General features: G+C 40.6%; 1 protein-coding gene across 1 annotated transcript in view; it reads right to left on the bottom strand.

Annotated features, from left to right (window-relative positions):
• The window catches only part of LOC134211490 (uncharacterized), a 709,859-nt gene that overhangs the window by 291,635 nt on the left and 398,612 nt on the right, over positions 1-19,612 (bottom strand). Inside the window, exon 4 of the transcript XR_009979029.1 lies at positions 17,003-17,076. The gene's annotated coding sequence lies outside the window, so the exon portion shown is untranslated. The remainder of the gene's footprint in view (positions 1-17,002; positions 17,077-19,612) is intronic.

Below are 19,612 nucleotides of genomic sequence, written 5' to 3'. Positions count from 1 at the left end.
ATATGCAAATTCAGTTCAAATGAGTCGAATAGGTCTTTGACTCAAACTCATCCTTCATCCAAACCTAAATTTGCCCAAAAATTTGACCAAAAATTTGACCGAAATTCCAAACACACGAGACAAGAAAATTATCAGAATCAAAAACCCAATACTAGACAGCAGAATACCCATACCCCTGAAACGTCGACTGAAGGAATGGACATAGGGTCTGTCAGATCCAAATTGACACTTAATAAAAGATTGAATAACCACGATATAATCGAAAGCGGGGACGAAGATAACGAAATTGACGTAAATTTTTCAATAAACGCCCCAAGCGACACGGACGATTAGACCACAATTACCTACCTTACCTAAACCTACGATATGGCGACAAAACCTTGAAATTGCTTATCGACTCTGGCGCAAACACGAATTTATTAAAACCTGGTATTCTTAAAGACCCTGTGAAAACGAAACCCCTGACAGTAAAATGCGCTAAAAATGATAAAATTATCTCATCGAAAGGCAAAATCCCAATAATTGATTGTTTACCACCACTTTTGTTTTATGAGTTAGATTTTCACAATTTCTTCGATGGACTAATTGGCTCCAAAACCCTCTCAAAGTACAATGGAAAGCTTAACTACAAATTAGGTACACTCGAAATCAACAATACCATAATAACATTTTCGAAACATTTTATTACATCCAATTCAGAACAATTCAACCATCTGATCACTCTGAAGAGCGACAAAATGGTGATTGGTTTGTAGGAAACCAGTTCAGCTATCAAAAGACATAACTCTGGAACCCGGTTTATATCAGTCACAAAATTTTCAGACGACCATTGCAGTTAGCACCAATTCCAAAGATCCTCCCAATACTAAACAAATCGGAAAACTATCATTGAACGTTAACAATTTTGAGACATTAGCACCTATACCGTTGGACACAAAGACCAAACTAGACAGAACAGCAATTGAACAATTAAGGATAGAACATCTTTCAAAATTTGAAAAAGAAAAACTAATAGACGTCATATTGAAAAACCAACAAACACTACTAAAAACAGACGAAAAACTGACAGCAACCACTGCCATTAAACACAGAATTAATACCAGAGACAATAACCCAGTTTACACAAAATCATACAGGTACCCACACCACTAAAGACGTAGAAGAACAAATTCAGGAAATGCTTGATCATGGAATTGTACAACATTCGATAAGCCCCTATTCATCCCCGATTTGGGTGGTTCCCAAAAAAATGGACGCTTCTGGTAAAAAGAAAATACGAGTCGTAATTGACTACCGAAAAGTTAACGAAAAGACGATAGATGACAAATTTCCAATTCCCCAAATAGAGGAAATACTTGACAATTTGGGAAAATCGATATACTTTACGACAATTGATTTGAAATCTGGGTTTCATCAAATTGAAATGGACCCAGAACACATGGAAAAAACTGCATTCTCGACAGCACAAGGGCACTTCGAATTTACAAGAATGCCTTTTGGGCTAAAGAACGCTCCTGCCACGTTTCAACGGGCAATGAATCACATTCTTGCTGGCTTCATTGGCATTATTTGTTATGTTTATTTGGATGATATTATAATAGTGGGATACAACTTAGAGAATCACTTGGAAAACATTTCCAAAGTTTTGACAAGACTGGCTAATTACAATCTCAAAATTCAGCTTGACAAGTGCGAATTTTTGAAACGTGAAACAAATTTCTAGGACACATAATTACACCAGACGGAACTAAGCCTAACCCGGATAAAGTTAGTAAAATCCTTGAATGGCCTTTACCAAGAACTCAAGCAGAAATCAAACAATTTTTGGGATGACCGGGGTATTACCGGCGATTTATAAAAGATTATTCTAAAATAGCAAAACCTCTCACAAAATATTAAAAAAGGGTGAACAAGTTGACTTTTGGAAATCAAGAATATCTAGAATCATTCCAAAAACTAAAGAACATTATTGCTTCAGACCAGATTCTAGCATATCCTAATTTTGACATCCCATTCATATTAACAACAGATGCCAGTAATTACGCACTTGGTGCTGTCCTTTCTCAAATGTTCGATAAAATTGAAAAACCTGTTGCCTTTGCGAGTAGAACCCTAAACAAAACAGAAATAAATTACTCCACTACGGAAAAAGAAGCTTTAGCTATAATGTGGGCGGTCGAAAAATATAAAAACTACCTACACGAAAACAAATTCACTCTAGTTACAGATCATAAACCACTCACTTTCATTAAAAATTCGACAAAAAACGAAAAACTTATAAAATGGCAACTAAAATTGGAAACTTACGAATACGACGTTGTATACAGAACAGGTAAAACCAATGTAGTTGCTGACGCGATCAGCAGGAAACATGAACTCAATGCAAACGAACTTGACAATTCAGACGCCGATTCGATGGCAAACCATTCCCCCTCTTCAAACGCAGACATTACACCTGACGACACATCTGAAGATCTGGAAACGGTACACTCCGCCGAAACTTCCGATGATTACTTCATCAATTCCACGGAAAGACCTATCAATTATTATAGAAATCAAATCACATTCAAAATTTCAAGACTGAATATAGAAGCAACCGAATCACCTTTCACAAACTACAGGAGATCTACAATCAGTATGCAAGGCTATGATGAAACCACGATGACAGCGTTCTTAAAAAAGTACCATAACGGAAAACAGACAGCCATTTTACCCCCGGAAATTCTAATAAACCTCATTCAACAATGTTACAAAAATCATTTCAGTAGCTCCGGATACTTTGTTATAACCCATTTTCAAGTAGAAGATGTTTGCACCGAAGAAAGACAAAACCTGCTCATCACCAAGGAACATGAAAGAGCACATCGCGGAATTACGGAGGTGGAGAATCAGTTGAAAAGAGCCTATTTCTTCCCGAGGATGCACAACAGGATCAGGACTGCGATAAACACGTGCACGGTTTGCAACACACACAAGTATGAGCGTAAGCCATACAACATCAAGATTTCACCAAGGCCAGCAACAACAAAACCGATGGACAGAGTGCACATGGATATTTTTTCAATCAATTCATATAGCTTTCTATCAATGGTTGACTCCTTTTCTAAATTCGCACAGATGATCCCAATAGACTCGAAAAACCTAGTAGATGTTAAAAACGCTCTCGCCAGATATTTTGGAAATTACGGTACACCATTACAAATTGTTACGGATCACGAGACAACTTTCAGATCACTTCAACTGAAAGACTTTTTGGCTCATTTAGGAGTTTCTTTGACTTACGCCTCATCATCAGAGAGTAATGGACAAGTCGAAAAACTCACTCAACTATAATAGAAATCTATAACACCAATAAACATAAATTTCCTAACCTAAATACGCGAGAACTAATTTCAATCTGTATTTGCTTATATAATTCCAGCATACACTCAGCAACTCTGTTCGCACCGAACGAGGTCCTTTTAACCAGCGCAACCAAATTAATCCACAGGATATTTCAAGAGAAGCCAAAGACATTTTTTCCAAAGTTAAACGTAATATCGAAAAAGCAAGATTTGTTCAAACCAGAAGTAATCATAATAAGGAAGATCCGCCCATAATAGAAGAAGGCCAAAGGTATTTGTAAAGCCAAATATTAGAAAAACTTGATCCAAGAGCAGTCCCCACAATAGCTAGCCAAGTAGAAGAGAAAACATTCAAAATACTAGGAAAATAAAGAGACACAAAAATAAAATAAAAAGGTTGAAAAAAGTTTGAACATGTTTAGAATTCTATTGCTTCTCTTAATAGGACAGGCGTTAGGCCAGTATTTAGAAATCGATGATCTTCATCAAAATCCGTTACTATTACTCAAAGAACAAAATTGCTATATTCAAACAGGAATTATCAAAATTTTACATCCCATAAATTTAACAATGTTAGAGTTAAATGTTGCCTTGTTTTTAGAGTTTTCAAGGAAAATCGATCGAGACCTACCAATGTCAAATCTAATCATTAGGAAAAGTAGACAGTTAGCCGACAATCTATATAAATTAAAACCAGTTAGGAACAACAGACCAAAACGATGGGACATCATCGGCAAAGGTTGGAAATGGCTCGCGGGAACACCGGACGCAGACGATTTACGGATAATCAACACCACATTCAACACCCTGATTGACCAGTCAAACGAACAAATCAAGGTAAATCAAGTCATCAACGAAAGGATTTCAAGGATGACCAACACCGTTAACCAACTCACATCAGTCAACAACATTATTCTCAAAGAGACTGATGCCATCACGCTTCTCCTATCCCTGGATACGATGAACAACATCCTCGAAAAGATCGAAGACGCCATCCTGAGAGCTCGAGTATCACTGTCGAACAGTAAGTTACTAACTCTTAAGGAAATTTTCCTGATTGAAACTATTTTTAACGAGCAAGGAATAACGACTAATTTCCCCGAGGAAGCACTAAGCTATACGAAACCAAAAATAGTTAGCAAACCCGACATTTTGATTTATATCCTGGAAGTCCCGAAAACCAACAAAATTGCGAATCAATTAGAGTCATACCACTAACGGTTAATAACACACTTATAACGGAAATACCCAACTTTATCGTGAAATCGCAGAGGAAGCTCTACAGCACAATTCATCCCGAGAATGTTATCCAACAATTCCACGACATACACCCTTCTCAGATGTATGCCTCTTCCCAATTATAATGGGGCTAGAAAGTCACTGCACAGTACTGCAGACAAACTCTACCGATTTCATAGCACTACCTGGAAACAAGGTACTTGTAAACAATGCAATAAATGAACACTTAAGTTCAAACTGTGGACCCCATGATAGGAAACTGACCGGAAATTTCCTATTACATTTCCAAAATTGCACTCTTACCATTGCAAACAACACATTCACTTCAGAGGAAACATTCAGCAGCACAGTTCAGTTAACAGGAGTATTCCCGAGCTTGTCAATCAACAGAAACTTAATCCAGAAACGAAACTTATCAACTCTGAGCTTGGAGACTTCAAACAATCGACATCGCATTGACCACATTCAGCTGCAGCAATTTGAACAAAAAAAATGGTTTTATGGACTTTTTGGTGGTCTCTCAACCACAACAATAATCATCATAACGTTCGCAATTATTTGTTTCCGTAGGAAGAAAGTCGTTATCAAAGTAAAACATCTCAAAAAGGATAGGAAACTCAAGAAGTCGGAAAAGTTCAACATTTCTCAATCGAACGAGGACGTTCGATCTTACCCCCCGGAGGAATTACGTGACGCACCAGTTCAATCACCACCAACCAAATTACCAGATCAGCAGTTATCAAGTCACACCATCCGAGTCCAAAGTCCAAGCCGACCAACGTGCCCATAGGATTGCCCTGTCAGCAAGTTTAGGTTACAAAAGCCCGATCGAACCTTCGATCGGCCTCTTTCAGTTATCAGCAATTAAGTAGTTAACATCGTTCTAGCAGTGATCAGTAGTGATAAGCTAAGCAAAAATGTGTAAAAGTGTTTATTAAGAATAATAAAAGTTTTTTTTAATAGACCTGATGGTCTAATCCAAATTTATATATTTGATCGTATATACTATAGTTTTTTTATCACACTCGTAAATGATAAACACTATAAAAATAGCCCAAATATGATTACTATCGTATGTAATACCTGCATATAGAATATTAACGATTGTGTTTAACAAAATCGTTAAATGATATAAAAAATACCTAGTTAGTCAGATTGAATCGCAAATATCGTATATCCACATACGTGTTTTCATAAAAATCGTATACGGATGTGCGTTGTACGTAAATAGTTTTTACTTCTGCGCGTTGACCAAAACCCACTGTAGCTCAGCGATAAAATAAATTTCATTTCTACTTACTTCATTCTATCCGATGTGATTTGATTCCATAGGATAAATGTTGTTATTTCCCGTTTTATAAATCCTGCCGATTTGTGCTCCGTATCTCTGCCAAACATTGAAAAAACAACTAAACTTCAAACAAATGAAAATAACTGCACTAGTGGCAGAATCGTTTGGGATGCTGTGCAATCGTTTTATGTATAAACGTTATCGGAACAATTACAAAAAGTTTCGATATAAGACTCAAGCTACATTTGTACGTACAACAACATAGTGCTTGAATCGTATAAATGTGATAGACATCGTATGGAATATCGTCAACACTAGAGTTTCATCTAGATTATGATTGTCAAAATGTTGCTGCTCTTCAACAGTTGCTATTTAGCACATCGGTAGAGCATTATGCGATGGTTCCAAAGGTCAAATGTTCGAGACATGTTTGTTAACAATATTTTTTTTGTGTTTGCTAGATTGTAATAATGCTTACGAAAACTCAAGAAATTCGTTGTTTAGTACGCATATGGTCTCCACTTTAGTAGGTATATAGCGATTCAGTGCATTATATACAAGTTTACTTGCTTGTATAAGACAACTTATACTAAAAGCTATACGTATCAAAATGTTAACTGGGTCAGTTTTGTCTCTAAAATCAAGACTACATGCCAAGAAAAACTCCCAAAATATCGAGATAGTGGATATTCGGATATTCTCAAGAATTTCTTAGGAATTTAGTGCAGGAGTCCCCTCGAAAATTTCTACAGATTTTCTCGAAAATACCTTAAATAATTCCCTAGAAAATATATTCAGGAATTATTTCGGTAAGACATCAAGAAACTCATTCTAATATACCTTCAAAAATTCTGTCAGGAATTCCATCGGGAATTTCTTCAGGAATTCCTTCAAAAAACGTTCTCAAATGAAACCAGCTTTTTCTTTGAAATGTCCCTTTGGAATTGTTTTTATTTTTATTTTATGTTAGGAAATATCTTAAGGAATTCTTATAAAAATTCTTCTAAGATTGATCTTGACAATTCCATCAGGAATTCCTTCAAAAATTCTTTTTGGAATTGGAAATAAAAATTTCTACCCATGTAGATGGATACACTCCCCACAGTTGTAATGGATTTGACGCGCCCTTCCTCAAAGAAGCTACCCCTCGAAAAACTCAAAAAGGATGGCGAATTTATTTATAAGTCTGTTGGATTACACTGTTGAAAGGAGATCTCGCGGGCTTCGCGTAAGTGTCTCTGCTTACGGGTCTGCTGCCTGCGTTTTTTGGCCTTCATACAGCAGTGCATGGAAAGCAGAATGGTCTTTAAATTCGACTGTAATATTGGGTGGAGCCGTATGCAGAGCAAGACTCAAGCCAGAATGATGGATAACTGTACATACACACATACTTTTGAAAAATTCCTTCGAAAAGTATTTTTACAATTCCTCTGAAACTTTTCCAGGTATTCCATAAGACATTCCATTCCCTCAGAAATTTATCTAATAATTCTTTCGGAATTTCCTACGCCATTTCCTTCCAAAATTCTAGGACGATTTTTTAAGATATAAATTCCAAATGAATAACCGACATTCTTAAATTCCTTCAAGATTTTTTTTGGACATTCCTCCAAGAATTCCTTCTGAATTTTCTCCAGGGATTCCAGGGATTCGGAAAATTCTCAAAAAATGAGTACGAAGATAGATCCAGAAATTCCTCAAGACTGTAAGCAATTTCTTCAGGTTCATTCCTTCAGAACTTTCTCCAAGACTTCCTTCGGAAAATATTTCAAGAAATCCCAGAAATTTATGTGGGTATTGTTATATCAAAATAAAGTATTGCTGAATTATTTATTAGTCTGTTGGATTACACTGTTGAAAGGAGATTCTCTCTATCTTCGCGTAAGTGTCTCTACTCTGCCTTGGATATTTATCTAGTATTTCCTTCGGAATTTTCTCCGCCATTTGCTTCCAAAATTCTAGGACGAAATTTCGGATATCTCCGTACGAATTTCAAGAGAACTCCTAAAGAAATTGCCGACATTCTTAAATTTCTTTAAGAATTTTGTTGGACATTCCTCCAAGAATTCCTTCAGAATTTTCTCCAGACAATCATCCACGGGGATGAATCCAAAAATTCCTCAAAACTCTAAGAACTTTCTTCAATTATTCCTTCAGAACTTCCTCCAGGATGTCCTTTGGACATTATTTTAGGAAAACCAAGAAATTTCTTTGGGATTTTTTTATAAAAATAAATTAAACCCGTTTCTTAGAACAATTCTGGCATTTTAACTACAATGAGGAGTGAATGGAAATGTTCAATTTGATGGGTCACGTGTCCCATCGTGCTCCAGCTCCTGAAGCCAAGTTACCATTTTTGCATTCGCATATCACGAATCTATCACAATAATACTCCATGCTCAGGGAAATTTAAAAAAATCATACCAGGCTAGGAATCCAAATTCAACTTTCATAGTGTTGACTTGTAGCCGCAAATATAAGCACTAGACCAATTAAGATATGTAACATTCAAATCTTTAAAAAGATTATGAACCACCCAATGTGACCAGATCGAGGGTATTCCACATGAAGTTACATTTGAGATTAGAAGTTCATCGCTACGCTCATGATTTGTAGGTCTGTTGCCAAGAAGATCTTGGATGACTTAGCATTTAACACGCCAATGCCGGTTAAAGTGACAAATCTGCAAAAGGTGTAACAGCTATACAGTCAATGCCTGATAGGTTCCCTTGGTCCGGTAGATGCAAACGCACTACATACTGTGATTTTTGTGTTGGCCAATCATCGGCGTGAAATACGAAATTCAGCGGCGTGAAGCCAATCGGCGTAGGGCGCGCCGCCGACACCTTGACCGGCGTCGGCGTACGTCAATAAGTGTCGCCGGCGGCGGCGTGGTGCGGCGGCGCACAGGTCTAGTTGGGGTAAACTGCACTAGCTTCCCTATTGTTCATTTGAAATTTAGAAAATCGAGTTTAGTATACCAAGTGTTTGGGGGGTGGGGGGGAATGTATGATATCATCTTACTTTGTCCCAGCACCGTAAACAAGATGGGTGGGTGGTGAAGAACAGGATGTGCACTACACAGTAAGTCACTACGATACACTTCTACAATGACCAGCTGTTGCCAGTTGCTGAACTATAATAATATCGCTGTCGGGTGTTCGTGGTTTAGGGTGGTCAAGTATGTTTGTGTGGGTTGTGTTGTTGTTAAGTCATGTGGGTCGTGTCGATAATCTTGGTTTATTGACGACGCATTTCTCTCTTCTCTCTGTGTTTTGATCGTGAAGAGAAGATTTGCGTACGCACAGCTTAGGTTGTTGGTGTCCGTCCGATGGTTGACCGTGTTAAAGGTAGTGGCAATATGACACATCTCTAACACTTGCAAAGCTTGCTTCTTGTAGGATTTATCGACGATTGTGGGGTTATGGATGTTGAAGCGGTGTTGATGGGTGATGTAGTAGTTAATCAGGGCTGATTTCTTATGGAGCTGTAGTACTTCTGGGTCTGTGTATTGATACCCTTCCACCCTTTGTCCAGTTTGTTGATGTTGGATTGGTGTCCGTACATTCGGGTTCTGAGCTTATTAGTCGTCATACCGATATATTTACTAGGGCAATTCGTACAGTCAATCCTGTAGATGACGTTGCTTTTGTTGAGCTCTGATACCGGATCCTTCGCATTTTTGTAAAGATGTCCTACTGTGTTGCTGTTGCTGTGTGAGATACCAATATTCAAGCCACTGTTGAGAAGGATATTTTTGATGTTTGGTGTTAAGCCTTGGATGAATGGGATGAATCTGAAGATAGTGGGTTTATCCGGGGTCTCGAAGCGTGGTGGTTGATGTAGTAGTCGATTGATGAGCGTGTCGTGATATTTGTTTTTACTGAGATGGTGATGAATGAGCTGATCTTGTTGACGTTCATTTAGAATGGTATTTACACACTAACTTTTTCTTTCTCGAGCTCGGCAAAATCGGGCACCGCTGTAGCTCAGTAAATTTCAGAACTGAACTTCGGCATAAAATTTGGTTTATTACTGATTTTCGGCAAAATATTTACTATATCTCAGCAACTGAAACGTCACTTTTGCTGAGATCTCGGCAAAAATCATGTTTGCTGAAACTCGGCGGTGCCCACCTCGGGAAAATAAACAAAAAATGCTGAGATCTCGGTGAAAAAAATTAAGTGTGTAGGTTGCGCACTCTGCCAATGAAATTATTGACAACTGCAAGTTTTTGATCCGTGGGGTGGAAGGAGAAGTAGTTCATAATTCTACCTGAAGAAATTGGTTTCGCATACCAATCAGTTTTAACGCTTCCATCATCAAACCTTAATATTGGTAGATCGAGGAAAGGAAGCTACATGTTTTGCTCAACTTCCGATGTGAAGCTGATATTGGAGTTTTGAGTATTGAAAATTGCTAATACTGCATTTACTTGATCTTTATGTAGGACAAGAAACAAGTCATCCACGTATTTTCGAATGAATATCGGAGGAATGTTAGCAGCTGTTATTGATCTGTGTAGCAATTTTTCCATCACAATATCAGCCAAAATTGGAGAAAGAGGGCTTCCCATTGCAGTTCCAGATATCTGTAGGTAGAATTTTTGCCGGTTCCAAATCCTCCTTTCAAAAGCTTCGGAAACCTCCTTTTAAGAGATTTGGAAACTTTCCTTTAAGAGGTTTGGAAACCTCCTTCCAAGAGGCCCGGAAGCCTCCTTCCAAGAGGCCCGGAAGCCTCCTTCCAAGAGGCCCGGAAGCCTCCTTCCAAGAGGCCCGGAAGCCTCCTTCCAAGAGGCCCGGAAGCCTCCTTCCAAGAGGCCCGAGGCCTCCTTCCAAGAGGCCCGAAGCCTCCTTCCAAGAGGCCCGGAAGCCTCCTTCCAAGAGGCCAGAAGCCTCCTTCCAAGAGGCCCGGAAGCCTCCTTCCAAGAGGCCAGAAGCCTCCTTCCAAGAGGCCCGGAAGCCTCCTTCCAAGAGGCCCGGAAGCCTCCTTCCAAGAGGCCCAGAAGCCTCCTTCCAAGAGGCCCGAAGCCCCCTTTCAAGGGGGCCCGAAGCCTCCTTCCAAGAGGCCGGGAAGCCCCCTTCCAACAGGCCCGCAAGCCTCCTTCGAAGATGCCCCCAAGCCTCCTTCCAAGAGGCCCGGAAGCCTCCTTCCAAGAGGCCCGGAAGCCTCCTTCCAAGAGGCCCGGAAGCCTCCTTCCAAGAGGCCCGGAAGCCTCCTTCCAAGAGGCCCTCACGCCTCCTTCCAAGAGGCCCGGAAGCCTCCTTCCAAGAGGCCAGGCCTCCTTCCAAGAGGCCCGGAAGCCTCCTTCCAAGAGGCCCGGAAGCCTCCTTCCAAGAGGCCCAGAAGCCTCCTTCCAAGAGGCCCGGAAGCCTCCTTCCAAGAGGCCCGGAAGCCTCCTTCCAAGAGGCCCGGAAGCCTCCTTCCAAGAGGCCCGGAAGCCTCCTTCCAAGAGGCCCGGAAGCCTCCTTCCAAGAGGCCCGGAAGCCTCCTTCCAAGAGGCCCGGAAGCCTCCTTCCAAGAGGCCCGGAAGCCTCCTTCCAAGAGGCCCGGAAGCCTCCTTCCAAGAGGCCCGACGGCTCCTTCCAAGAGGCCCGGAAGCCTCCTTCCAAGAGGCCCGGAAGCCTCCTTCCAAGAGGCCCGGAAGCCTCCTTCCAAGAGGTCCGGAAGCCTCCTTCCAAGAGGCCCGGAAGCCTCCTTCCAAGAGGCCCGGAAGCCTCCTTCCAAGAGGCCCGGAAGCCTCCTTCCAAGAGGCCCGGAAGCCTCCTTCCAAGAGGCCCGGAAGCCTCCTTCCAAGAGGCCCGGAAGCCTCCTTCCAAGAGGACCGGAAGCCTCCTTCCAAGAGGCCCGGAAGCCTCCTTCCAAGAGGCCCGGAAGCCTCCTTCCAAGAGGCCCGGAAGCCTCCTTCCAAGAGGCCCGGAAGCCTCCTTCCAAGAGGACCGGAAGCCTCCTTCCAAGAGGCCCGGAAGCCTCCTTCCAAGAGGCCCGGAAGTCTCCTTTCAAGAGGCCCGGAAACCTTCTTTCAAGATGTTCGGAAGCTTTTCTTCAAGGGGCTCGGAATTCATCTTTCTAGAGGCTTGGAAGCCAACGTTCAAGATAAACAGAGGCGTTCTTCCAAGATACTTAGAAGCCTCGTTTTAAGAGGCTTGAAAGCCGCTTTTCAAGAGGGTCGGAAGCTTCTCTTCAAAAGTTTGATATAATGAAAATTTCAGTCAACGAGAGTCATATATCCCGTTAATTTTCGGTTCCATTTTTCATATATCTTATGAGGTACACTTATTTTCATTTGATGCACACAAAAAATAGGGGATACCTCAATTTATGCAAAAGTGCGAAGGGGTACCTCTCAAGAAAAAGGTTGAGAACCGCTGTGTTGAATAATTGGACTTTCCCGTCAACATTTTTTATTCAATAGATTCTTTATTTTATTTAAAGTCAACTTCCCCGAAGTCAACCTCAGCATAATGACCCTATCGGCCAAATAACCTTTTTAGCCTAATGACCCTTTCGGCCTAATGACCCTTTTGGCCAAATGACCCTTTCGGTCAAATGGATTACGGCAAGATGGGATTCGGCCTAATAGTTTGTTCGACCTAGTTGCCAAATGGCTTTCGGCCGAATGGGTTTTGAGCCAAACGACCCTTCCCCGCCAAATACGGTTGTGTGACCCTTCGCCCAAATGGCGTTCAGCCTCTTGGTCTGTTCAAGTGTTATATTCGGCGAAACAATTTTCGGTCTTCGGTCGAATGATTCGGTCGACCCTTCTCGGATTATAAAAAACCTATATGCAAAATTTCAACCAAAAAAAATATAAAATTGGATTCTTAAAAAAAAGTCCTGATTTCCGTGATATACGCTCTAAATAGAGAGTCCATCCGGGATAAAAAAATCTTGCCAGGGGAAAGCAATACTTCGATACTTTGTTGAATAGTGGAAGTGACGGTACATCGGTGAACAGAATAAATATTAGCGACGATGGACAAGCTGTGGAGTCACCTACACTAGATGCGGTTAAAAAAGCTGTTAAAGAGCTGAAAACTTCTATAACATGACAGTGAGCAGCTTTATGAAGTTCCCTTATGTCGAAAATATGGGAGAACGAGGAAATGCCTGCTAGCTGGTTGGAAGGCCTCATTTGTCCTCTCTTTAAGAAAGGGCATAGACTGGAGTGCGCCAATTGCCGAGGAATAACCCTCCTTAATTCGGCGTATAAAATCATGTCCCGTATTCTGTTCAACAGATTGAGACCGCTTGAAGAGTCCTTCGTCGACGAATACCAAGCAGGTTTTCGTGAGGGCCGATCAACGACGGATAAAATGTTTACCCTGAGACAAATCCTTGATAAATTCCGGGAGTACAACTTGCAGACACATCATCTGTTTATTGATTTCAAGGTGGCGTACGATTCAGTGAAACGGAATGAATTATGGCAAATTATGCTTGAACATGGTTTTCCGGCGAAACTGATACGGCTGATTTGTATAACGTTGGACGGATCGAAATCAAGTGTAAGGGTTGCGGATGAAATATCGACGTCATTTGTTATCTTAGATGGATTAAAGCAGGGTGATGCACTCTCGAATCTACTGTTCAATATAGCGCTCGAGGGAGCGATTAGGAGAGCTGGCGTGCAAAGAAGCGGTACCATTATCACAAGATCGCATATGCTCCTGGGTTTTGCGGACGATATCGATATTATCGGAATTGATCGCCGTGCCATGGAAAAGGCTTTTGTGCCTTTTAAAAGGGAGACAGCGAGGATTGGACTCACGATCAATACCAGCAAAACGAAGTACATGGTTGCTGGCAATCAACGTGGGTTCATTAGTGGTGGTGGTAGTGAAATGGTGCTAGATGGTGAAAAATTTGAAGTGGTGGAAGAATTTGTGTATCTTGGAACATTAGTGACGTGCGATAATGATGTTACCCGCGAGGTGAAAAGGCGTATTGCAGCTGCAAATAGGGCTTATTACGGACTTCGTAACCAGTTTAAGTCCCGTAGTCTGTAAACGAAAACAAAACTCGCGCTGTATACTACTCTGATTCTTCCGGTGGCTTTATACGGCCATGAAACATGGACGTTAAAGGAGGCTGATCGGAGAGCTTTCGGAGTGTTTGAGCGTAAGGTGCTGCGGACAATACTCGGCGGTAAACAAGAGAACGGTATCTGGCGGCGTCGCATGAATCACGAATTGTACCAGCTATATATAGGGCTGGATATTATTAGGCTTATACAACACGGCAGACTACGGTGGGCTGCTCACGTTGTTCGTATGCCGGAAGAACGTCAAGTAAAGATAATATTTAATAGAGAACCCGAAAGAGGCTGCAGGCTTCGTGGAAAGCCGCGTACACGATGGCTTTTTGCAGTTGAAGAGAACCTGATGGCGCTCAATGTTCAGGGCGACTGGAAGCGATTGGCCCAGGATCGAGTCCAGTGGAGAAGGATACTCCATTCGGCGTAGGTTCATCGAAGAGCTGCAGCCCATCAAGTATTAAGTAAATATGTCGAAATTATGGGAAAACGATGAATTGCCTGCTAGCTTGTTGAACGGCCTCATTTACCCTTTCTTTAAGAAAGGGCACAGACTGGATTGCAATAATAACCGGGGAATAAACCTTCTTAATTCGGCGTACAAAATTATGTCCTGTAATCTGTTCAACAGATTGAGGCCGCTTGAAGTGTTTTTCGTGAGGGCCGATCAACGACGGGTCAAATATTAACCCTGAGACAAATCGTTGATAAATTCCGGGAAAACAACATGCAGACACATCATCTTTTTATTGATTTCAAGGCGGCGTACGATTCAGTGAAGCACAATGAATTATCACAAATTATACTAGAACATAGTTTTCCGGCGAAACTGATACGACTGATGTATGCAACGTTGGACGGATCGAAATCAAGTGTAAGGGTTGCGGATGAAATATGTGGTGGTCCACGTGGATAATGGACAGCCCCTGAGGAGATCAAAAATATTCGATCTTCAAGAAACGTGCTTTCTGTAGAATATGCAATTTAAGCAGCCGCATTAACGGTTTCTGAGTTACAGTGTGGAATCATTTGACAAGTATAACAAACTAGTATTCATACATCACGTCTATTCAATTTGGGTTTAGGTTTTTTAAACAAACCTGGACTGAAATGTGAACTCTATTGCGAGCGATATCTGCAATCGGAAATTTTCATAACATTTATTCATCAATGGAATTCGCAAAGTGTTCCAAAATGATACTGTGAATTGCAGAGTACAATATTCATGACTCTGAAATATTATCAATCAAATCGTATACGACCTATACTGCCGTTATACGCATAAATGTCCCATGTACATAGGAAATCCCAGGAAACATGGGACATATATGCGTATGACGGCAGTATATGCTAAATGCAGGTTTCGTAAGCTTTGTGTCGTGTTATCGTTGTTTCTTCGTTACAGTCTCGTTTCTACTGAATTCATGGCCGATTGAACACAGGCTCTCGTACTGGGTTGAGTGTAACAAGAGCATTGAATATGCGCAAGAAAGTGTCTTGGGAGGAACGAAAATTTCTTCTGGGAAAGGAGAAAAAACATATTATTAATGATGAACAAGTCAACATTAAAGCTCATTTTCCGATGTAGAAGTTGGACGATTTCTTCAACCGTCAAGCAAATTGGTGAAGGCTTGCACAGAACGTACCTACTCGAACTTATGTTACAGAGCGAAATAAAATGAATACTGTAACAAAACTCTTCTCTCTTGTAGCAATAATTGTTAAGAAAAATATTGATATTTTGCTTCAATGCAGACATTATATTCAACTTATTAACGTGTATTTATAAGGATTAGGTAGAATTGCCTACGTTTATTTAAAAACAAATGGTATTGGTCTACACTTCTTTTTAAGTGTTTACAAACCTCAATCAATGTATATTTCTGAAAGTTTGAGAAGACTGTCCATTTATATGAAAATTCGTGTACCACTCATTAATGATCTTAATTATGAAACTCTTTGTTGCAGTAATAGTGGTATATACTGAGTTGTAAATAGATGATTCTTAGAATTCTTTATAATTGATAATTTTGATTACGTTGACAGAAAGATGTTTTTTTCAACACAGATTGTACTTTCAACCGATTAAGTAGAAAAATTCTTCGAGTGGTTAAAGTCAAATTCATTAATTTTTATTTTCAAACACAATAAAATGAAGTTTAATTTTGCGTGTTCAACAAGCTTCTTTTTAACTCGCGGATTATAACAGGGTTTTAATTGGATTTTACTGTTGGTTTTAAAGAATGTCAATTAAACTAATGCAAGAAAACAGCCATCATGACCATACAATTTGTCGTTGCTAGTCCGTGATTGAACAGAAAACGCGGTAAGTGGAGCTTGTGATTAGCTATTCATTCTCAATCTACACAAAAGCTCTTGCCTTTTAAACCTTGACTCTTAGACTATGCTTTTTATTGCACAACTTACACATCTCCAGAACATTTTTTTATGTAGGAGAAAAACGAAAACGCTTGTTTTTCAATTTGATTCTATTTGAAACACTATGTGACAACGACGGATCCTACATCAAAATGTCATCTGATTAGATATCCAGCTCATCCTTCTTTCTATTCAAACAAACGCTAACCAGTCCCTCGCGTCAAAGACACAATTGCTACTCGGAAGATTTGCAAGTAAAGAGATTTTCTTTCATCTAGAAACCTGTCAACTACCGCTACCTATCCAGCGGGGTTCAATTTAATATAACCCATTGGTGTCACAGCAGATCCACCCCCGAGGAAAAGGAGGAGGAAAATGTTTTTCCAATGTCACTTGTCGTCGTTCGTTTGTTGTCACCATCAGCATCAACATCAACAGCGGAAGGAAAAATTCTGTAACGACACTTTGATGTCGGACTGAAAGTTTTCCTTTAGCAAAGAATTCCATTTCACTTGCAAATTGGTTGCTTCCTCGTGTGAAGTTAGCATCGCATCGGGATGGAGCGGAATTTGTGCAATAAAGGTAGCAGATAGCTACCGATATTATATTCGGTATTTCGCTCCTGGGTAAGGGTTTGATGTTTGAAAGGATGCCAAAATGCAGGCACAGGAAAGGTTGCTGATGGGGAGTTAATTTGTCGAGCGCAGTACTCACCCGGTATCGGTAGCTGGAATCCAGTACGTAGACGCTGTTCTTGTTGCAGTGGTGCACCAACATGTCGTCCATTTCTAGAAAGAGACAACGTCGTTCATTGGATTAGTTTACAAGTGGGAATTAGATTACTCGTATTTCACTAAGCTCCAGAGGAAAAGCATGATGTAAAACATATTCAGACATCCTGTCTTCGGATTGGCTTTACACTAGAGCAATGCGATTAGTCTTTACAGGCAACACGGTTGGGTTGGTATACGGAGCTGAACGCAGAAGCAAATCAAATATACCTATTTTCCTTTATGCATGAATGGAAGTGTGATTCATCCCAACTAATTTATTTGTATTGATGTCAAATATATCTGAAATAATTGGATGAAACATGAACTACACATTTTATTCAAATAGCAAGACTCAAGAAACACTCTGCAGATCCGCGATGTTGACGATGCTGTTGAATTTTTCTCCAATTCTGTTCTCCAGGCAGTTGCCAGACATGTTCCGCCTCGGCGCGCACCTTGTAAATCTCCATGATCTAATAACCGGCTGCGCTGATTAAAACGTCGACACTCTGCTTCGCTTCGCCTGTACTGTAATCGTCGGTCACAAGAGACAAAGGGGCAGTTTAACCGGGCTAGTCATGGGTACAGAAACTACAATCTCTTTCTTTATGATCGATTTAAAACTCGTACTGATCGAAATCTTCGTAGAAACCCTAAACGGTTTTGGTCTTTTGTGAATTCTAAGCGAAACAAAGATGGCCTATCAACATCGATGTATCTCGACGAACAATCAGCCAATTGCGCCGGTGACAAATGCGAAGTTTTTGCAATGCAGATCAAATGTGCTTTCAACGAAAACATTTCTCACTCAACAACACTCGAGCACGCTGTAGAGGGCACCCCTCAAGATGCCTTCAATTTTGAAATGACATACATATCAGAACAGGAAGTAGACAAAGCCATCGATAAGCTGAAGTTTCCGTATAGTTCTGGCCCGGATGGTTTTCCACCAGCATCACTGAAAAGATGTCAATCCGTACTGCTAACTCCTCTACGAATTTTTTCAATCATTCACTTCGTCAATGTGTATTCCCTACAAGCTGGAAAAGTTTAGTATACTATAAAATGTTAGTATACTATAACTATCGTACCTCACTGAGGGCCTGTTCGAAGATTTTTAAAATTATCATCAATGCCTTGTAACAGTTTGATTTGGTAACCTGTGTTCCCATCGAAGCACAGATACCGATGCTATTATTTGACGGCTATGAACACTACCGCTACGGTAGCTGCTCACTAGCATATCCTTTCTAGTTGAGACACCAACCTACTCGTGCCGCGTATAACAGTTAATTGCATATCAAATTAAGTAAACAAACTAATGATCTGATGAGCCTTATCAGTTGACCAATGCTTTTCTTTGTTATCTACTACGGTATTCATGCCGGAGATTATAAATAGACACGGATAAAAAACAATGCCTCTTATTTACGGTGATCGGTAATTAAAGACAGTTAAAAATCAAGTGCTCAAAATCAAACCGCATCGTGCTTTCGTGCTGTGCGGTTCTTTCTCTCTTTGCGGAAGGAAGTTTTTAATACTATTTTAATTTCAACGGTGCTTCTTAGCGCTATTTGTACCCACTGATCCCGTTACGATCTTTGCAAGGACCCGTGCCTTCGTTTTACGTTGGACCCGTTTGCGGAAGTAAAATTCCGACAAGCGGTGGTAATCCTGCAGGGACACCGTTCTGGGAAAAAACCTCTTAGAAGGTCACGTCTCCACGCTCAGCCATGAGCATTAATAAAAACAAGAGGAAGGAGTCTCTGAATTCTCCACTTCGTTCTAAGAAACAAAGTTTCAAGACCGTCCTGCCAAAGCGCGGAAAAATGGAAGGAAGCTGGAGAATTCAGATATTCCTTCTAACTCTAATATCGGAATTAATTCTTCTCCAATCGAACTGAGCAATCAGTTCGATTTGATTAATGATGAAATTGAGCAAATCGAATATACCTCTAGCCCAGGTGATTCGATTCATGCGAAAAAGCAAAGGATTCCGCCAATTGTGGTATCTGTTGCCGAGTTTTCTGGCTTCCGGAATGAGATTTTGAGTAACCTTCAGGGGATCAAGGTTTTATTTCAGATTGCTAGGAAGGGTGACTGCCGCGTTTTGCCGGGATCCTTTGACGATCGCAAACGTCTTCTTCAGTATTTAACTGAGAAGCGCCATAAATTCTTCACATACGACGACAAAACTGAGCGATTGTCCAAAGTCGTCTTGAAAGGTCTCCCCAGTGATGATAAATCAATTGATGAGATTTCTCAATTACTTGGATTTTCACCAGTCCAAGTAATTAAGATGAAAAAGAAATCTCACTCTGGTACTTCCCAGAGGGGCATTTCTCAAGAATTTTATTTAGTTCATTTTAACAAAAGTGAACTAAATAATATGAAAAGTTTGGAAAAGGCCTGTATTATGTCTCACGTCCGTGTTACATGGGAACATTTCCGCAGGCCTGGGGGAAATTTCATAAACCCCACCCAGTGCCGTAAGTGCCAAAAGTGGGGTCATGGAACCAAACATTGTCACATGGATGCTAAATGCATGATT

Source organism: Armigeres subalbatus, chromosome 2 (genome assembly GCF_024139115.2).
Source record: "Armigeres subalbatus isolate Guangzhou_Male chromosome 2, GZ_Asu_2, whole genome shotgun sequence".
Lineage (NCBI taxonomy): Eukaryota > Metazoa > Arthropoda > Insecta > Diptera > Culicidae > Armigeres > Armigeres subalbatus.
The sequence above is the reverse complement of the archived record's forward strand: the minus strand, read 5'-3'. Positions and strand labels throughout refer to the sequence as shown.